The following is a 19,950-nucleotide window of genomic DNA, read 5'->3' on the forward strand; positions in this document are numbered from 1 at the left end:
TGTTTACAGACTCATCTACAATCCTGTCCCGAACGAACCGTCATCTTTTTGGGATAAGCTGCCATGGATTAAACCAAGACAGGCTGGCAGAAAAATGTCAGCACCACAAGCAGCTGAAGGGAGCCTTCGAGAGGCGACACTTTCTTTGTCAGCGGCGGCAGCGAAAAGTTGCAGGAAACTCGTGCCGTACTCCTGTTTACAGGTTGGGAACAAATCTTTTTATCGCATATCCGTTTGTCTCTTGTAGCGCGGACGCTGCTGCCACTTAGTGTTTTGCTCTTCTGCGTTCTTGTTTAGTAAGTTGTACAATGACAGCAGACTTCGCTAAATTCTGTGAAAACATTAAAACAGAGTTATGGCAAGAACTAAGAGGCTTTCGTTGTGCTTTCGAGAGAGAAATGCGAAAAGAACTCGGAGTGATAAAGGTCAGTCTCCAAAGTTTCAACCAAGTTTTTTTTCAGAAAATACGGGTTAAGAAGAAAAAAGAAAAAAAAAACATGATAGTTTGGGAACCGAAAACGCTCATCTTCGCGAAGAATGTGCAACCTTAAAAAACAAGCTAAACCGAATGCAAGTCGGCTAGCGCTGCAAGCAATACTCTCTAAACCACAACATAGAAATCCAGAACGTTCCGCCGGTGACGAATGAAAATCGATCGGAAGCTGCGAAGAAAATTGATAAGTTGGTTGACGAACCGACTGCTCCGTGCGATATCGACATATGTAATCGCGTAACGGCAGGCAATTCGTCGTCATGCCCGCTTGGCATGACACTTGCAAAGAAGAAAACTCGGGTGAAAATTTGTGTGGACAGAGCTTCGCCTATGGTACCATATAAACATAGATATGACACGTTTACAGCAAACCTAAATGCCTTCGACTAATATTTTAGAGGTTGGAAAAGAACTTGGGTAAGTTTGTTCCAACATAGTTGGGAAAGCCACGCTTGTGGTCAACCCCACTATTCTCTTGATGTTTCAGGCAACGGAAGTGCTAGTACTTCCAAAAACCACGAGCCATTAGCTGGTGGTTTTTGAAGTAAGAGTACTCCTTTTTGTCTATACATTGAAAGCGCCATTGAAATAGGCTGCGTGCGAGCCATTAGCGCATGCCGTTTTTGAGCAGGTGTTCACGGTTCACGCCACCCAACTGCTTCGCCCTCTACATTTTGCTTCTTCAGAAAACTCTGTTTGCTTCACTTTCTAACATGCGGAGTTTTCGTCCCTCACGTGACTTCCCCTAGAGCCAGTGAATGTTCTCCGAGTTCCGCACGACATCGGCCGTGGCTGGGCGCCTCGGCGCTCTAGAGGAACTAAGCGAGATATAAAGAAACGTGCGCGTACTAGAACTCTGGAAACGTGGTGAGGTACAGTACATTTATTCAGAGTTCGACGAAACTCGGAAGGCGATCGGACAAAAAAGAAGAAGGCTATTTATGGTTTGTCTGCCCTACTGAATCTGATTGCAGAGTGCCACCACACCGTAGCCGTCGATATTCAAGCACTGCTCCGCCGTTCCGAACAGAAGCATGTGAGGTTCTTCTACTCTTGGATCATTCAGTGGCTCTAGGTTTACCGTGGCCAATTTCGGATGTCTGGTGCGCCAAGGGCAGGATGGCCGCCTCAATTTGAAGTGCGCTGAAATTGTCTCTGCTATGTCACTGTGCAGGGAACCAGAGAAAACGAACCCAATTCTGGTAGACCGCTAACAGTAAGTTTATCTCTGCCATTCGACCACGCTGAGAGCGATCTGAACGCCAAGCTGAAGCCTCAGCTTCAGTCGATCTATGCGTCGCTCAAGCTGAACAGCGAAGTCACCGCCACCAATGTTACCATTCTGAACAGCCTGTTGGACGACATCTTAGTTCAGATGAAGCGGAAGGATCCTCTCTTCCATCTGCTTTTCAAGACGTGAGGGAATTGCTCTTCTTTAGTGGGCTTTAAATTGGCGGTGGAACTAGGCAATTTTATAATCAAAGCCTCCTCATTTGCAAGCTAAAATATGCAAAAATAAGTGTCTGCTTTCTCGTGTTGAGAAGGCAGAAGCATTCTCTTTAGAAGAGAAGGATAGAACTTCTTTCCTTCGACTCAATACGGTAGTCTTCATAAAACTGCTTGTCCTTAAATAGGGAACACTCTGGTTCCCATGCCCTTGAAAACGTTGCGTGCGTTATTGAGGACCTTTTAACTTTTTATTTTTCTTAAATTCCTTTCGCGATTCTTTTCTACAAGATTTTGTAGAAATCTTGTAGAAAAGATTTTTGTTTTTCAAGGGGAGGACCAAGAAAGAATCAATGTGCAGGATTTTTTTATATCTTATTTTATGGGAGCACAAACAGCACTTGCAAGCTGTTCCAGTTGAGAAGCATCAAATGCGAATATTGAGGAGGAAATGTCGCCTTTCTTTCATTCGATTTCACTTTGACATGTCAGCGTCTGCGACCCTCTGGGGATCTCTGATTCTGAACCGAAGGTACTCTACAAATCTTCTTCATCGGCTGATAATCTCTCATCATCTGAACTTATATTTGAATAGTGTGAAAAAATCTTAACCTAAATAGCCGGCGCTCCGATTGCCACTATCGTCCGAACAGTTGACATGAGAAGCGACAATTCCGGGCGTATCAGGTGCGCGAATTATTTTGCTTTGAAACTATAAATAGCCACAGCAAAGCAAAACACCGTACAAGGGGATCAAGTGGGATAACGCGTCTTAGCTCGGAGTGTGAAGCGAACGCTTGCGCTGGGAACCTCCTGGGTTCGATTCCCCACCGCCCCCGCCCGTTTCGATCTGGATGAGTTTCGTACCGGTACGCGTTCATGTAATCACTAGTGCGTGATGCACGTTAAAAATCCCAGGTTAGCGGTTGTACCGCACTGGCTAAATTTCTCATCTACAGCTAAGAGACCGATTACCCGTCGTGGCGTATCTCCATCAAGGCTGTATAAACATACAGAGCAAACCAATCTTTTTTTTTTTTTTTTAACACCGTACACCTGTCGGGTTGCACATTGTATGGCGTTTGTGCGGGAAATTTCAAGTATGAAATCACCGCCTCATGTACGGCGACAACTGTAAAAGGACTAAAATCAAGTGGGAACCATTGATTGAGAGCACACAAACATTCGTAAGGACTCATACTTCTATGTGCTGCTTCCCAGGCTCGAATTCACCGGAAGCTACAATGACGGGCTGTGGATCAAAAAGGCAGACGAGTTTGACATTGACCTTGTGCTGAACCTACCTTTCGAGAAGGACGAATTCACCGTAAGTTTTGCAGCTGCACCGGTGACAACCATCGTTTATTATTAACTAATTTTTTACGTATATTGACGGTATCATCGGATTAAAGCAGCGGGGTGAAGTCATTCGTGGTCATACGCAAATAAACAGACGGGTTTTTTAATATATATGTGAGGGGACAATCACTTACTAGCGTGTTTATTGAGTCAACATATTGACCATAGGCCTGTCCTTTCAAAGTTTTTTTTTTGTGTGTGCAGTTAGGTGTTAGTGCAGGTTACCCTACAGTAATATTTAACCCGTTGTCTCACATTATTGTACTAGTCTGCAGAAAGATACAACATGGCAGTTGACAAATCAAGTGTCGGCTTCACTAGAATCGGTTGTCTCATTTTGTGCGAGTCAGGTTGCTGTTGAATGACCAAGTCGCCTTTCTGAAAGGCTATTTCGAGATAGGAAAGGCACAAGAAAGAACCCAATTCAAGGGCGAGCTACGTGCTTTTAGAGCGCAGCTCTTAGGCGCCAGGTTCCGGGCGACGCGGTGTCGGCCTAACCGCGCTAAATTTAGCAGGAAAATTAAGTTCACGTGACCTCAACAGCAATTCAATTCACATTTAGCGGGGAATTGAATTGCTGTTGCGGTCACCTGGCATCAACTTTTCAGCTAAATTTGGCGGGGAAACTGTGGGAGGAGGGAAAGTCATCGAGGAGAAAGAGGGGCATACCCTCCCCCCCGTACCCTCCCCCCTCCTCCTCAAGAGCTGCGCTCTAATTTCGCGTTACAGAGATTTGTAAACGTCCTTCAATTTAGAGCGCAGCTCTTAGGCGCCCGTTTCCGGCTTGAGCGGCGTCGGCGTCGCCGTCGCCGTCGTCGTAACCAAGGTCACCCCAAGTTCACGCGACCCCCCGAGGTCACCTCAAGGTCACGTGACCCCCACGCCACGTGACCTCCCAAGGTCACGTGACCCCCGAAGTCACGTGACAATCCCCCCCCCCCCCCCCCGAGGTCACGTCACCCCCCTCCCCCCGAGGTCAGGTGACCTCCCGGAGCATATTAAAGAATGAGGGGAGGAGGAGGAGAAGGAGGAGCAGGAGGAGTCTACCCTTCCCTCAGTACCTTCCTCCCCTCCTCAAGAGCTGCACCGCAATTCGGCGTTACAGGGAGTCGTAAACGGCTTTCACTTTTTTTAACGGAAAGATTGCATACCGCAGGATACGTATGACGCCGCTAGTCCTTCACGAGCGCTTTGGTGATGATTATGATTGAGTCCCTTACAAAGCGAGAACGGCAGGCCATGTCGTTCGAATGCCCAGCCTCCAGCACATGCTCCATGTCTTCCACAGTGCTTTGGCTGCGCGTGCGCGCTCGAAGTGCACAATACGTTGAAGCATTGTTGAAGGTAGGAAGCAGGCACTGGAGACGAGACAGGCGAAGCTCATCCCTTCTTTTCTCACCTCGTCAGTGGCCGTACCCTGCGGAACTACGTACCAGGTACGTCCTCTGAACGACGTCAATCGCACCTTCCAGGCGTCGCACGGATGTCCCGGCCACGTCGGCTACGAAGTCAGTCCGGCAGCCGTGGACAGGCTGCACCGGGAGGGGGACGCCAAGTGGGTTCCGCTCCTGCTGGATTGGATGGATGGCGAGAGGAGGCTCGTTCCAGACAGGGTCACGCGGTGGCTCGAATCGGTTCTCGGCTCTGTTCTCGGGACCTACGTCGTCTCCTCTGGGCCCTGCTCGGCCATTGAAAAGGTGAGGGCTGTCCGCGGTAGTTGTGGTTGGGCATTCGAATTCCACCATTCGCGAGTCGGTTTTTCTATGCGCGTTCTGTTTTGCTTCGGAGCTCGAAACTTGGTTTCGACGCACCCAATAGACCCTTTTTGCCTTTGCTAAATTCAGTGTAGCAACTTTGATCACTATCACCATCTCGGTGTATGCCAGCCCCTAATGGCGGACTCATTGAGACCGACGAAGAAAGAAGTTGAAGAAAGTACTACCAAGTGTAGGACATACGAGGCCTGTACGTGCGAGATATCAGTATAACAAAAAGCACGAATTGAATAAAATGACTGCTTAAGTGTTTCTTTCGGGGTCTGGTCCTACCAATCTCTCGGCACAAGTTTGGTCTCCTTTGATGACATAAATTGAATCGAGGGGCTCATGGATCAGTTCTTGTGTTTGCATAATGGAAACCGAAACAAATCAAGAATGGATTATTCTCGCGTGCTACTGACGTGCGAAGGTGACGGTGCCCGATAAACTGCAGTTTTATGACCACCATCAGTATGTCGAAAGTGAAACTGCTTTCTAAACCCCCAGATGGCACTGAATTTCGAAAAGATTCTATTTAACGAAACTTTACCTCATTCCGAGACTTCGCACCCCACACGTCACTGCGTTCCTCTGAAAGGTCGTGTGACGCTCGCACGCCATTGGATTGCCTTCAACGGCTTGCAGCATTCGTTGCGGTCTGTCCTAAGATGAAACGTGGTACAGTGCAATCCATTTATGACCTTACCACATTTAACGATATACCGCCGATAACGATCAGTTTCTAGTCCAGATACAACGATTACGACGATTAAAATTTCGGGTTTTCTCATTATCGTTACAAGTGGGTTGCATTGTATAGACGCTCTCAGCGCGCGCCAGATTGAGCCGCCATAGCCGACCTTCTCTTGTCTTACCGAGATGCCGAGGCACTCAAGCGGGAGTTGCGAGCCTCCACAAAGGCCTACGCCGGGGAGAAGGACACAGTAAAACTTACAATGGCAATGACCTGAAATATTGGCTGAAGTTGTGCATGTTTAAATTAAGTTAAATTTCCAGCTGGGACAGGCTCAAAGTTTTATTTCCCGAGAGGAAGGTGGTCTATTGAGCCATTAAGGACTTTCCGTTTGTGAAAAAAAAAAAAAAAAGATGGAGGGAGAGGATTGTTTTTTACGTTTTTCTTTTTTTTTCAGATACGGCTGAGGCAGCACGGCCCTGCCGTGACACTTCATATCAAACTCAAAAATGGCAACCAGATTGACGTAGACCTCGTGCCTGTGATAGAATTTCGCCACCCTAGTTGGCCCACAGGCGTCCAGAAGAAAGGCTGGATGGCTAATATGTTACCAGAGGTGAGCATTTGTAGAGCATTCGGAGTTTAGTCTTGGATGCGTACAGCTTTGTCATTGCTCTCGACTGCCGCCCTTATAATAATAATAACATAATAATAATAATCAAAAAACAGACATGCGAGCTTGACATCGGAAAGGCGTCAAAACGGTCGAGCGACTCTTGTAGTAAACTTCTTTGGGGAGACAGGTGGTATTGATAATGCAAATGAATGTAAGGTGCAAGCGATCTGGTCTAAAGTGACGATGCTATGAATATTTACCAAGAGAAACGGGATGGGTGACCTCCGGGGCAGGGCGCCCTTAGGCCCGCTTCAGACAAGAAAACTTTCCCAGCAATTCCGGCGTTGCTGGCGAGCAGTTCCTCTGGCTATCCCATGTACAAGACGAATTGCTCAGATCGCGTCCGGCTCGAAACGGACGAGCAACTCAGACAACTCGGAGATGTTTGAACCAGCAGCAGGCGATTAAGGACACAACATTTTCACGTGACACCCCGTGCCGGTGATGATGACGATCAAAGAATTGGTTCTGGTTTAAAATTGATCGGTTTTGGGAATAAGCTCTTTCAGAAATATGAGTTAGGATTCTCAACGCTCTTTAGAGGTATAAAAACACTTTTGTAGCTCATAACTATGTATTGCATTCTGCACTATTGTCCAGCTCGCTTGCACCTTTCCATTTAATTGCATATTAATTAATACCTTAAAAATGCAAGTCGTTCGCCCTGATTGGTGTTAGTCTAGTGGCAGTTGATAAAACCCGTTTGCTCTGCTGACGTCTAACTTCTGGTTAGCTCGGCTGGCAGACTGCTTCATTGGAAATGGAGAGGTCCCTGGTGCGATCCAGGAGCTGGCGGATTTCTTCGGTCGCGCGCCAGTCACCTAGCTTTGTTTGGAGATTCGTGTTCGTCCTTTGTCCCTCTTGTTTTCTTCCTCGTGGGAATTACTTTCATCATACTGGTGGGAAGCAGCTGCATGTGTGACCAAAACATAAGTCACAGTTCATGCCCATACATAAGCTACCATTTTCAGAAGTCGCCGGTTTAAAAGTTTTGGTAGAAAGTGTGCGTGATCATGGCATGAGCAAGCTTGAGCTCATCTCTTGAGCGATGAAGCTATATATTGTTGGATCTCGTTGGCAGGAACCTAGATTCACTTCTAAAATAGTCCTTCCTGTGCACAATGTGGCTTATCTTTTGTTCCCAAGTTCGTTCAAAGATGCTGGTTTCTTACCCCTTTAATCTTGCCCTTTTTATCTAGGAATCCTCAAAGCAAGTCCCCATAAGTTCACCCTTTCTAACAAAAGGCCACAGTTCTTTTGAAAATCGTGAATTTCACCCAAAATATTTTTACTTCGCCTTCACAATTTGACTACATCGCCATAGCAGTGGTCATGGGTGTTGGAGCGCCGCAAGCTACAAACTTCTTGATGTTCCTAGGTTTTGGATTTTTGGCTGCTGCAAAGCCCCTCTTGTACATATAACTCAATGAAAATCTGTGGGAAAATGCAATCCCAAAATATCTATTACATTCTGGCTTGGAATTCACTTCAATGTTCCTTTAACGACCAATCAATCGAATCTGGCTACATGCACAGGAAAACAAAAGTGGGAAAAGGGGCCGCGTACACAACTAGCAGGGAGGTCATGCTTGCTTAGCCTCCTTGTCATTTTGATAAATCAATCTTCTTACCTGTAGGAGCCAACCTTCCCTGAGATTACGAGTCACACAGAATCACACAGAAATGACCAGGGGTATGGAAGATGACGCCATGACTAGAGATGATAAGAATATATGACACACGCCATGCAATTGGAACTGTGGAGCTTATCACTGGCTGAGACTGCAAGAGCCCAGCGACCAGATTACCTAACTCACTCTTGATTAGGTATGAAGTTGACTAACGTGGAAGTTTCGGGCTAGTTGGTATTTCATGACTAAAAATTAAAACAGCGCGAGGACACGGAGGAGAACAAGAAGGTAGATGAACAAGGCGCTTGTTCGTCTACAAGAACAATAAGGTAGACGAACAACGCGCCTTGTTCGCCTACCTTCTTGTGCTTGTCCGTGTCCTCGCGCTGTTTTAATTTTTAATCTTGATTAGGACTGACGGTTTGTTGTTTTCTCTTATTAAATTTTAGAGCGCAGCTCTTAGGCGCCCGTTTCCGGCTTGAGCGGCGTCGGCGTCGCCGTCGCCGTCGGCGTAACCGCGAGGTCCCGTGACCCCACCCCCCCCCAAGGCCACCCCAAGGCCACGGGACCCACCAAGGTCACGTGACCCCTAAGTTCACGTGACCCCCAGCGACCCTCCAAGGTCACCCCAAGGTCATGTAACCCCAAGGTCACGTGACCCCCAAGGTCACGGCTCCCCAAGTCACGTGACCCCCTCCCCGAGGTCACGTAACCCCCCTCCCCCCGGTCACGTGACACCCCTCCCCCGAGGTCACGTGACCCCTCCCCCCGAAGTAAGGTGAACCCCCGGAGCATATTCAAGAATGAGGGGACGAGGTGGAGAAGGAGGAGGAGGAGGAGGGGTCTACTCTCCCCTTAGTACCCTTCCCTCCTCCTCCTCAAGAGCTGCGCTCCAATTCGGCGTTGCAGGGAGTTGTAAACGGCTTTCCTTTTTTTTTTATCTAGAGCTCCTTGTTATTGCAGTGTTTACTTTTCTATCTTCTTTCCTACTGAAGGACTGCAACTGGTTCCTGATTCCCAAGCCTCCCATGTCCATGCCCAAGTCCCACCTATGGCGGCTGCACTTCCCGAATATGGAAAAGAGGCTCATCGAAGACAAGGGTTGTGTGAAGCCCATCATTCGCTTACTCAAGGTACCGTGAACATTCCGAGATGTACATGAGAGGACCTCCGTAGACGAAAACGTAGCTGCCATGGTTTTGGCAAGGGGACGCTGCCCCCTCTATTGAAAGGCGTTGCCATCTGTTTGGTGTGTATTAACACTATAAGGGGAATCAGCACCATTTGAGTAAAGAAATATCCCTATAAAAATGAAAGGCTAAATAAACCTAGATTGTGTTTTGTTTCCTTTTTTTTTCGGGGGGGGGGGGGGGGGGTTCATGGACAAAAAACATTATTTTTTTTTTCTTTTTACACTTTAGATTATAGTTTGCCTAAAGAATGAAGTCGGCGGTCAATCGTTATGTCGCAGTGGTGAACTCGAGACAGTCTGTTGTCTCGAGTCGGCTTTTTTAAAATTACGCCTGTATTTGGGAACCCTTCGCGGATCTTTCTGGGTCGTGTTGGTCCGACAGCACATTCTCACGTGGCGTCGCACGGTGTCGCAAGACATCACAGTGCCATGCGACCTTTTGGTGTCACGTGGCACAAAGGTGTCACATGATATGGTGTGACATGTCATCGGGGTGTCTGTACCGCACGACACGATGTCACAATTTTCCCGTAAAATTTGGCGGGGAATAGCGCCATCTCCCATTCTTCGCGTTCGACTGCACGTCTAAGCGAGCCAATTTTCAACTGTCAGATCGCAGTGCCAGACTGGCGAACGAAAGTGTGACTGCCGAATTTTTCTCCAGGCCATGAGGGACTCGTACGGCTGGAATCTCTCGTCGTATTCCCTCAAGACGTTTGTCATGAGCCAGGTCCTGGAAAATGACGACGCGCAATATTGGCACCCTGACAACCAAGGGATGCTTTTCGTCAGGGTGAGCGGGCTGTTTCTTTGTACTTCCCCCGAGCGGCTGGTGTCGGCGCGCACAAACGTGCACGGCAACACTGGGTGCATTTCGTTTGGTTCCCTTCCGAATGTTCGACCTCCAGGACGGGCCCTCTGCTTTCCGTCGTGCTTTGGCTGCGCAAGCACGCGTGAGGCTCGCGAAATGCCGAAGCACTGTTGAAGACAAAAAACTTCCGCTGGAGAGAGAAAAAAAAAGTTTATTTACACCGGTGTTGCGGAATGGAAACCTCCCCATTTTATTCCAACTCCATTCCAGAGAGTTTCATTCCTCTGATCCCCAAACGTAAGGAAAACGGCAAGCCACTGACAGCCACCGTGCGTTTCTGGAAAAAAAGGATCATAAAGCTGTTAACGTTAGAGAACGCGGAGACGAGTGAAAAAGCGTACGAATGCTTCCTCAAAGCGCTATTTCTACAAAGCCGAAGGGTTGTCGCACAAAGCACTTTGGGGCACTTCGTGTCACTGCAAACATCGATCGCGCGATCTAGCGCAAAAGGCTTGTGAGTGGCAACAAACGCCAAACATAAAAAAAACACTTTTTTTACGAGCGTTAGTTATACTTTACAGATACATATTTAGCGTTTTGTTTGTCTGATAAGGCCTTAAAAATGTCTGTAGTTTGTCCAGGGCTTCGAATACTTGCACAACAGTACCGCTCGTTCGTTCTTAGAATCGACGCCGCTTACCTGCCGAGAAACTGAGGAAGATGAGAGAAGAGCGCGTGGTGACTTTAGAACGCCAAGTTCTGGTTGAAATGATTTGTGATTAGACCTAAAGCTAGCTGCCTGTGTCTTAACTACACTCGTGGAATGCATCAGAACGCAGAATGCCGGCGTCTGGCTTTTAGCTTTCGCATTCAGACGGGTTCGACGACTGCAGTGAAGACGAGGGCAGCAGCTCTAGGTCTACCCTCTAATCTCTCCAATCAGAGCTCGGTGTTCAGACGTCCCCCCGCGCTCTCGTCTTCTCCGCTCCCTCAGTTTCAGGGCGCATACCTTTCCCAAATCTCCATGCACTGCGGCCAGAACAGACAACCGCTGACAAAGTGCAATCGGTAGAGGGCGCCAGCACAGGAGACTGTAGCACCCTATTATGAAGCGCGCCTGAAAACGTGAACGTTTACGTTTGCTGCACGGTGCTTGCTATTTCCTAACATATTCCGTCCAATTCTTTATTTGTGTTCCATACAAACACTAGAAGATAGGATGGGTTAAAAAAAGCGGGGAGTCGAAACGGTCATTAGTCTGGTTCGGTTTGCGTTCCAGTTCAGTAGCTTTGCATTTTGTTCCGGTTCCGTTCTGGTTCAGTGATGCTTTTCAAATAATGGTTCGGTTACCGGTTCCACCCAGCGCGAACCAATTCAAACCGGTTCAAGAAACAAAAAAAGTAAACTTTCAGTCAGTGAGAAGAAAAGGTGAATTCAACACCGCGTCATCTGCATTAAAAAAAAATAGTTCATCGGAAGATCTGCTGCAGAAACGAGGGAAGGAAAAAAAATGTGTGCTTAATTTAGTTTTGTGGTCTTTACCTTTTAATGGAAATGCCGTTATATGAAAATTACGTCATTGTACAGGCACTTGGAAACCCTATCAAAGTACAGTACTCGCATGTGATGTCAATCATCCAGCACGCACTGTGACACCGTGAGTCGTGACGGTAGCATGCACCGTACTCGCAAACTACCCTGAAAAACAAATTAGTCGTATAGTTGTTTAAACAACAGGAGTTTCGTCCGTCATACTATGGCGACATTGTTACCCACTGTAGACGAGAACTTTAGCCAACGCAGTACGATTGCTGAGTGTAGGTCTTTTAACGGGCATCACGCAGTCGATACACTACCGCACGCCGGCGATATTCGTTCAGGTTTAAACGGCAAACTATACCCACACCGTACGCCCGAAAGACTTGCTCGAACGACTGAGTTGAAGAGCAGAAAGACAGCGAGGTCCGGTCGAGAGACTGTGAAAACAAAAAGGAACATAAACGACAACAGGCCGCTTGTTGTTTCTGGAAACGCACACAGAAAAAACCTTTCTTCAAGCAGCGTCCAGGGCTTTGGACGACGTCCCGGCCATCGGCGCCGCAGTAATGCGGCTTCGCCTCTCGGCGCCTACAGATTTTGCCACCGCAGACCAAACGCGCTGACAGCCGCCAATTTTTTGTTTTATTTTCATGTTGAGGCTCGCCTTCTTCTTCCTTGAGAAATATTGCTTAGCAGAAAGTTGTGCACACGCGCGCACTCCAAAATAATGGCACTTTAGCCCCTCGTCAGTCAGATGTACTGTTTCATCTAACGATGTACTGCGATGGACGCTGCGAGCTACACTAGCCAATTAACACTTTCTAGTGTCGTGACTTGGCGATCCCCACGTCGATCCTCTCACCTATTTGGACACGATACACCCTCCGAGCTATGAATTGGCTCTGTTGACTTGTAGCATCCTTTGCGGTCCGTCCTAGAACAAAGCATAAAGTGTACGCCACCACTTATACTAACTAGCCCAGGTGAGTTCGTGATGCACATTGAAATGAAATATGCTTATTTTGTTTCATTATTATTGAGCTCTCACCATTGCTGCCGTTTGTTTTGTCAAACTAAGCCGCTGATGCCACCGTCAGGAATATTTAATTGACTTCGCGTCGCCACCCGCAAGAAGGCGTGGATCACACTTTATTAAACCAAACCGTTTCCAATGAACCGGTAACTGCCACATGAGATTACGGTTCCGTTCTATTTGTGGTTTAATATCAAATGTTCGATTTCATTTGCAGTTTTGTTCTGGTTCAGTTAAAAGTAACGGTTTTTCTCCGGTTTTTGGTTCGACCCCTTCGCTAAAAGCGACATGAGAATCGCGCGACTACAACAGGCGCTTTGTCGCGTCTCGCGGCACCAGGAACGACATATTCTCCGTCTACAACTATTCAGTTTTGTTTGCTCTACTGAGGGCGCTGCCATTTTCATCCTCGAATGATCATTAAACCAGTGAGACAATCAAGCCGTCGTTCACTTCCAATGCAATAATGCTGTTTCAAGAGCCATTTCTATGAGCTAGCAAACTGTGCCATCAGCCGAACCTATTCAATTTCTATTCAGTCCCGGGCAAAATGCATCTAATTGCATTCCCATTCCATTCCCCCCAGTGCTGCCCCCACTTCATTCCTTTCCGTGGTCGCGAATGTGCGGAATCATTCCAAATCTGGAGTGGCGATTCCGCAGCACTGATTTACACTGCCCATGTCCGGGCAGTAAGGACTGGAATGTGAGATCCCTCAGGGCTGTATCCGGGGAGTGTCGATGGTCAAAGCTGGAGCCTGGTGGGATGTTGTGCAGGCCCGGGAATACCGCACGTGGAGACGTGCAGACGCGCTGGGTGGGGGTAACTGAAGGACCACCTGCCGTTCTCAACATGTCAGTCATTATAGTCTGCACTGACTTAGGGGGCAGTCTATATTAAAATGCATGCTGGAAGAGACTAAAACGGCGTCAAAAGTTAGTAGGATTAACATGGTGATAGTAATGTTACAAGTAGTGTAAAAACATACTCGGAAGCTAGAACATGCAGTCTCCTATACCCGTTAAGGATTGTACCGAGGACTGGACGAGCTATATGGGTTGGTTCAGCGAGTCCCAGCTGCCGTAAACTTTAAAAGAGACACGGAACAATTTTGTTCTGTTTTGTTTTTACTTTTGCCAAACGCAGGTTAAAACGAATCCTTGACATTCATAAGTGGGGTTCAACGTTTTCAATGTACCATAGAGATTAAGCTGAAATAGCAACCGCCGGGTTGATTTTGTCAAAATAGGGACAAAGGCGAAAAAGTTCAAAATTTCCTTGATTAAGTAAAAACGCAAGCTTCAAGCAGAAAAAATAACATTATTTCTTTCGCGTTGAAATGCGCTTATCTCGACGGACTGCGACACTCGACGAAAAAGCCGAAGAAAAAAACTAGATACATTCGATCCCCTCGGCTCGCACCTGGGAGAGGCGACCGTGGGATCTGCTTGAACTCTGGACTCTTGTTTCTTTGTCCCGCCCAAGGCCCCGGATTGCCTGGGACACGCCCCACAACCGGGGCCCGCCATTTCGTTCATCTTCCACCCGGAAATGGACCTCACCGAGACGGTCACCAGAAAGACCAGAGATAACATCAGTGGCCAAATCAAAGGCATCGTGCTCAAGCTTTGGCTCTTCCCTGACCAGTGCTACGAGCTCGTCTTGGTGAACCAGCGAAAGGGCCGGGCTTTGTCAGACATTGTCGTGGGAGACGTCGTGTGGAACAACATTAAAAATGTTGCGTCGAACGATGTCTCACGACATTGTTCGACCCAACTGTTGATGTCTGCTGGTGATGTAGAAACAGACCTAGGCCCTAAGAAGCTTAATGAAATACTAGTAGCTGTGAAGGAATCTGGGGAATCAAGCAAACAGTATATAAAAAAAAACAATGGACAAACTAAGGGAAATAAATGCAGGCATAATGAATATCAACAGCCGAGTGGCAAAACTTGAATCTATCAATGAGGTTGTAAAAATAAAAGAAGACCCTCTTGGGGCATATGCAGCTATTCCCGATGTAAAAACTAAAGGAAACATTTTATGTCGTCAAATACTTAAGTGCGTAGGAATACGTAATAAGCGTAAGAATAAGCTTATTCGGTCCATCTTCTCACATGAACCGAATAAACGAATGCGACGGAATAACATTGTATGGTCAAATGTTATAACGAACGTCTCTACTACGAAAACGCCGCTTTAACATGTGTTCAATCTGCTTTTTTTTAAATTAAAACAGGGCAAAGGACGAGGGACCAGATCAAGAAAGGCAGACGCAGCGCCGACTCAGCTAAATTTTATTGATCTAAATCTTCTATTTTTAATGCCTGTTTTCCTGACCATGCTGCATGTGTTAGTTTGGCATGTAAATTGTTTGAGGCAAAGTTGTTAGAGATTATGCATTCCACATTGCTGCAAACATGTCTATTGACCCCAGAAATCAATAATGTAAGATTGCAAAGCCGTTTGTGCAGATTTTGAATTTTTGTTTTCTAGACGAGTCGTTGAGGCTGCAGTGCCAAAGCGTCAAGTAAAATAGCAACTGTATAGTTCTTACACACTAGGTTGCTGTCTCGAGAATATTGCAACTTCTGTCTCCCCTGTCGAAGGTCCACTTGACCAGCGTAGCAATGACTTCTCAGTAGTGATCAATATAATTCCTGTCCTTATACAACGATTGGTCATATTGAAATCAGTGAAAGTGACGTGTACCTTTGAATGTGCATTTAGTTTTCTTGTTACAACCTGTTGTATTTGCCACACTTGCAAAGACTCTCACCGAAGGACCAGCAGACACCTCTGAATAAGCTTTTAAAAAAGGTGTAACTTATGACTACAGTGAAAACTTTCCCTCTGTATCATTTCCATGCCGTGGCGTTGTTCTTGAAAATGTTAACACATGCATACCTTGATCCCCGTTCTATAACTGCAATAACAAGGAGATGATAGGTTATGTACGGCCAGGTGACAAATCTTATCCTCTGGAGGCCTCTACACATATTGCTAAATTTTGTGTCATGGTGTTTTTGTGTTTTTTTTCTGTGGTGTTACATAGTGAAACAAATGCTTTGTTCAGTGATTATCATTCTGTGCCATTTTCAATTGTCCACATGTACGTGTACAAACGGTTTAAAAGGGAGTAAAGAGCGTGAGAGCTTTCAATGGTCATTTCCTTCTTGCACTGTTGGCCTTCCATGCTGAACCGGTGCTGAACGGCCATGTGTCTTGGCTGCAGAAAAAGAGTTCACGCTGTCGCTAACCACACATAAACTTACCGAACGCCGTTCCAGCTAAAGCCAACCTTTTCGTTGCTGGCCCTGTTGACTAAAAAGTTAACAGGTCTTGGCCAATAAAAGAGGACTGAATATTTGATGATTCATTTAAAATACATTGAATCTAGAAAAGCTGAGTCAACTTTCTAAGGGGAGAGGGGGCCGGTCGGTCAGGATGGTGACGACCGATGATGATGTTCACCCGATGCAAGTCCCCCGGGAAGTCAAAAAAGAAAAAAAAAACACTAAAAGTTGTTTGATCCCGCTGGACACATTACGATGTTGGTTGGTTTACGATGGCCAGTGTGGCCACGTTTATTTCAGAACAAAACGACAACAAGTCAACAGTTATTTACAGGACAAAACTCCCAAAATTAAAACCCATACTTTAGTCCCCCAGTCTCAAGAGCCGAATCTGCCTGATCTCAAAAGACGAATCCCCGAGAATCCTCCCGGCAGACCTTCTCTAGACTCGTAGGGGACTCCTTTCCCTCCAGAGACGGACCAATCACTTCAAATGTACCCGTTGTCACGTGGTACACTCATACCCAATGATCAGCGAGCTGTAAACGTGACCCCCTTCCGACACCTCAACGGTCAAACCCAAATTCTTTGTAGAGTCACTGCATGCTTTCTTCGCTGTCTGACTGGCGCCACCAAGTTAAGTTATTGCGTCGATTAAAAGCGAAGTTTCAACACTAAGCGGCGAAATACGCCGGACACAATCACACCCACTTAAAAGCCACAAGTGCGAACAGAAGCCTAAAAAAGGGGGGTTCCGGCGCTCCAAACTGAAACCCAATCCGTTTGTTAACGACCGGGGTCCGACTCTTCTCAACCGAGCCCCGCGGCTGCTTCAAGCCCCCCGCGCCACTCTAAGAAAAGAGGGGAGTTTGAAGGAGTTAGACGGCGTGACAACACCCACAGCGTGCGCTAGCACCCCTTCGGAAGGAATATCCTCTCTCAAATAGAAGGAGCGAGCAAGGGAAAAGAGAATGGGGTGCTACATGAGTCCCCTGGGGATTCGAAAGGATTATGGGAAGGGGAAGCCTGCCCTCGGGCCAGGCTTCCTTTGCGAAGGGGTAAGTGGATGTCTGGCCTTGTGAAAGTTAAATCCGACCCTGGAGTTTATGCTTTTAATTTACTTCTTTTTTCTTTTTTGCTTCACGGATTCTTTGAAACTGCTGACGTTCCATTTGCTCTCGTGTTCTTCTTTACGTGTTCTTAATAGACCCTTTTCAAAAGTCAGAGTCCTCTTGTGGCAGTCCGAAAAGCTCCAATATTGCCGCTCTAAGGGCTCATTCACACTGGAAGCGGATCCGCGTTCGCAAAGCGGTTGCGAACGCGGTTGTATAAGGATTCAGTACAATTGCACGCGCACACGATGACATCAAATGCGCGTGCAATTGCACTGGATATTTATACAACCGCTTTCGCAACCGCTTCGCGAACGCGGATCCGCTTCCAGTGTGAATGGGGGGTAATGGCGGTGATAGGAGATCATGCGCGGCTAAATCAAGCACCCTCGATTTCGTGCATCGAAGGGGACGTGAAACGACCAACATCTTTTCCTTTTTCTGCTGTATGCTTTCGAAGCCGTTCGATTTTTCTGGTGTGGAGAAACAGTGTAGTTCCGCCATTAGAGCGTCGGGTCTGGCTCTGCACAAGGTGGTTAGACTGACTTTCGCAAAGGGTCTATTACTTCCAAGTTCGAGAAGTTACCTTACTGTTTCATGGAGGGCGCTGGAAGGCAGGTCGACACAGAGCCGTATATTGGGAGAGTTTGGCCTGTGGGTGTGGCGACGAAGGCGCCGTAGAGGAGAAAAGTAAATGAAAGGGAGGAGAGCGCCGAAGGAGCGAGAGAGAAAGAAGGGAGCAGAGAGGAGACGACCGCCATTTTTGAGCAACGCTGTCGGAGACTGGTCGGAGAAGAGCGCTGCTGAGGCTACGCGTCGTCTGCTACGGGCCGGCTTCTTTTTCGCCTGAATAAAAGTTTGTGGCCATAGGCCGAAAAATCTTCATTTATTAGCTTGTTAACCCACCGAGGAATAACAGAATGTCATTTTCTTGCCAGAGCAAGCGATATAAAAGGCAATAATCGAGATTTAGATGCCGATCCCACGCATTCCGCCGGGAGAATGATCGAAGATGGCGGCCCTCCCCACTCAGCTGCGAGCAGCCGGGAGTTCGCGCGCATGCGCTCATGCCTCTCGCTCTGCGCCGCGTGCTGATTGGCTCGCTCGGGAGGAGAGCGTTACGGCGGCGAGATCATAGACTGACCAAACTCTCCCCATATACGGCTCTGGGTCGACAGACCGACACACCATGCCGTGGCTTACATTTTGCGAGATCGAGTTTTTACAAGCTTACAGTTGAGCATGTAACCTTCAAAGGAGGTTCGGATCGGTCTTGTTTACGCTTCTGATACAAATGTCATTGTCGCAGGTCTGATCTGGTCAAATAGCGGACCCAAACCAATGTGCGACAATCTGGGTAGCTAAAATGATAATAAAAATATCTCGCCATTAATTTGTTTAGCGGTGGGAGACACTGAAAGGTGCATTCCGGTGACAACCAATTTAGTCAGCTGCTCGCGCTGGCGACTGAAAAACTTTTAGCTTAGGCAATATGTAGCAAAAAGATAAAAGCGTGGAGAAAGCGTGAAAACAGCATTTATTGTAGATTTGAAGTTCCGTGGGGACGACGTTTTTGCGAACTCTCAAAGCTTACCCAATATTAAATTTATGCCGCGTTTTATATATCTTACAAATAAATTGCGAAATAAAAAGCCCGTGAACATACTAATTCAGGGCACAACTTTTCATAAAGTTTTTGTTACTCAGCGCCCTAACTCGCCCAACCGAAGTTATTAGTCCTGAGGAGTCAGGACGTCGTCGGAATTTTTCACTTGGTATGATGACCCTCTCTGTTCGCGTTTGGATATTTTAGGGTCAAAACTTCTGGGAGCCATTTTTTTTTTTTTTTTTTTTTCATTTTGTCAGTTTGAGAAGTTCCTTGACTGCTTCATGTACGGCGCTGACGCACTGCCAGATGGGCCGAGACGCCATTCCGTAAATTACATTTTGTGTGTTCCAGTTACGACAAGCTTACGGCCCTGGCGTAAACTGCGAGCGGAGTTTAGGTCGTTTTACTTTATTATGTCCCTGTTATACGGGAGATCCGACCGAATAGAGGTAACAATACAACGTGAGACGGGCTGGGTGGTGGATCGAAAACAATAATATTTAAAGGGGCGGTGCAACAATTTGCGGACTTTGGCTAATTAATTGCGGGAATTGATCCCGGCCACATATAAAACGAAGGACCGAAAACTATTCTTTCCTGCTTGCCCTAGTTTTTATTAAAAAAATAAAAGAAATTGGTATCTCTGGCACCCCTTAACTCAACATTGAAGCGGCACCAGCTTCGCCTGTGACGTCATTCGGAGTGGCGTTGGTTTCCGGTTGAGTGTTTCCGGCTTCAGTTTCCCCAGCGCTCGCCGGCTGGTCAGGCTCGCCGCTCTCCCGTCGATTCCCGGCCAACATGGCGGCATGGGCGGACGGCCTGAGCGACGTCGAGCGCAAGATGCTTGTGTATAGTAAGTCAGTTGGACTTGTGCGGCGGGCAGTCGACGCGGCCGGCAGCTGAAGTCGAGGTCGAGACACCAGGAACAATAACGATACCACGATACTACGGACCACGACCAACGCACTCCGTCGAGCGAGGGAAAGACAAAACGTCCGGATTGCTCGTGTAGCCGCCGTAGGCGCCTCGGGCGTCGACGGATGACGGCGACGGAAGGTTTGGTTGACTTGCGGTAGATGGCGCCACAAATCTTTTAGCGGCAATATTAGACTTTTGAAGCGTTTCTGCATGCCTAAACAACAATATTTTTTTTTAAACTTAACCTTAAATCAAGCTTACAATTGCCTAACACTGTCACTTACAAAAAACACTCCGAATGACGTCACACCACAGGTTCCATTTGCGGCCACCATGTGGCCGCAGGTTGTGAAAAAAAAGCGTTTTTTATTTGGCGATTACGCA

At 47.2% G+C, this 19,950-nt stretch overlaps 1 pseudogene; it reads left to right on the forward strand.

Moving 5' to 3' along the window:
• Positions 1 to 308: 308 nt before the first annotated feature.
• LOC115318169 lies at positions 309 to 14,834 on the forward strand (annotated as a pseudogene).
• The last annotated feature ends 5,116 nt before the right edge of the window (positions 14,835 to 19,950 follow it).

Source organism: Ixodes scapularis, unplaced genomic scaffold, assembly GCF_016920785.2.
Source record: "Ixodes scapularis isolate PalLabHiFi unplaced genomic scaffold, ASM1692078v2 PGA_scaffold8__174_contigs__length_109621045, whole genome shotgun sequence".
NCBI lineage: Eukaryota > Metazoa > Arthropoda > Arachnida > Ixodida > Ixodidae > Ixodes > Ixodes scapularis.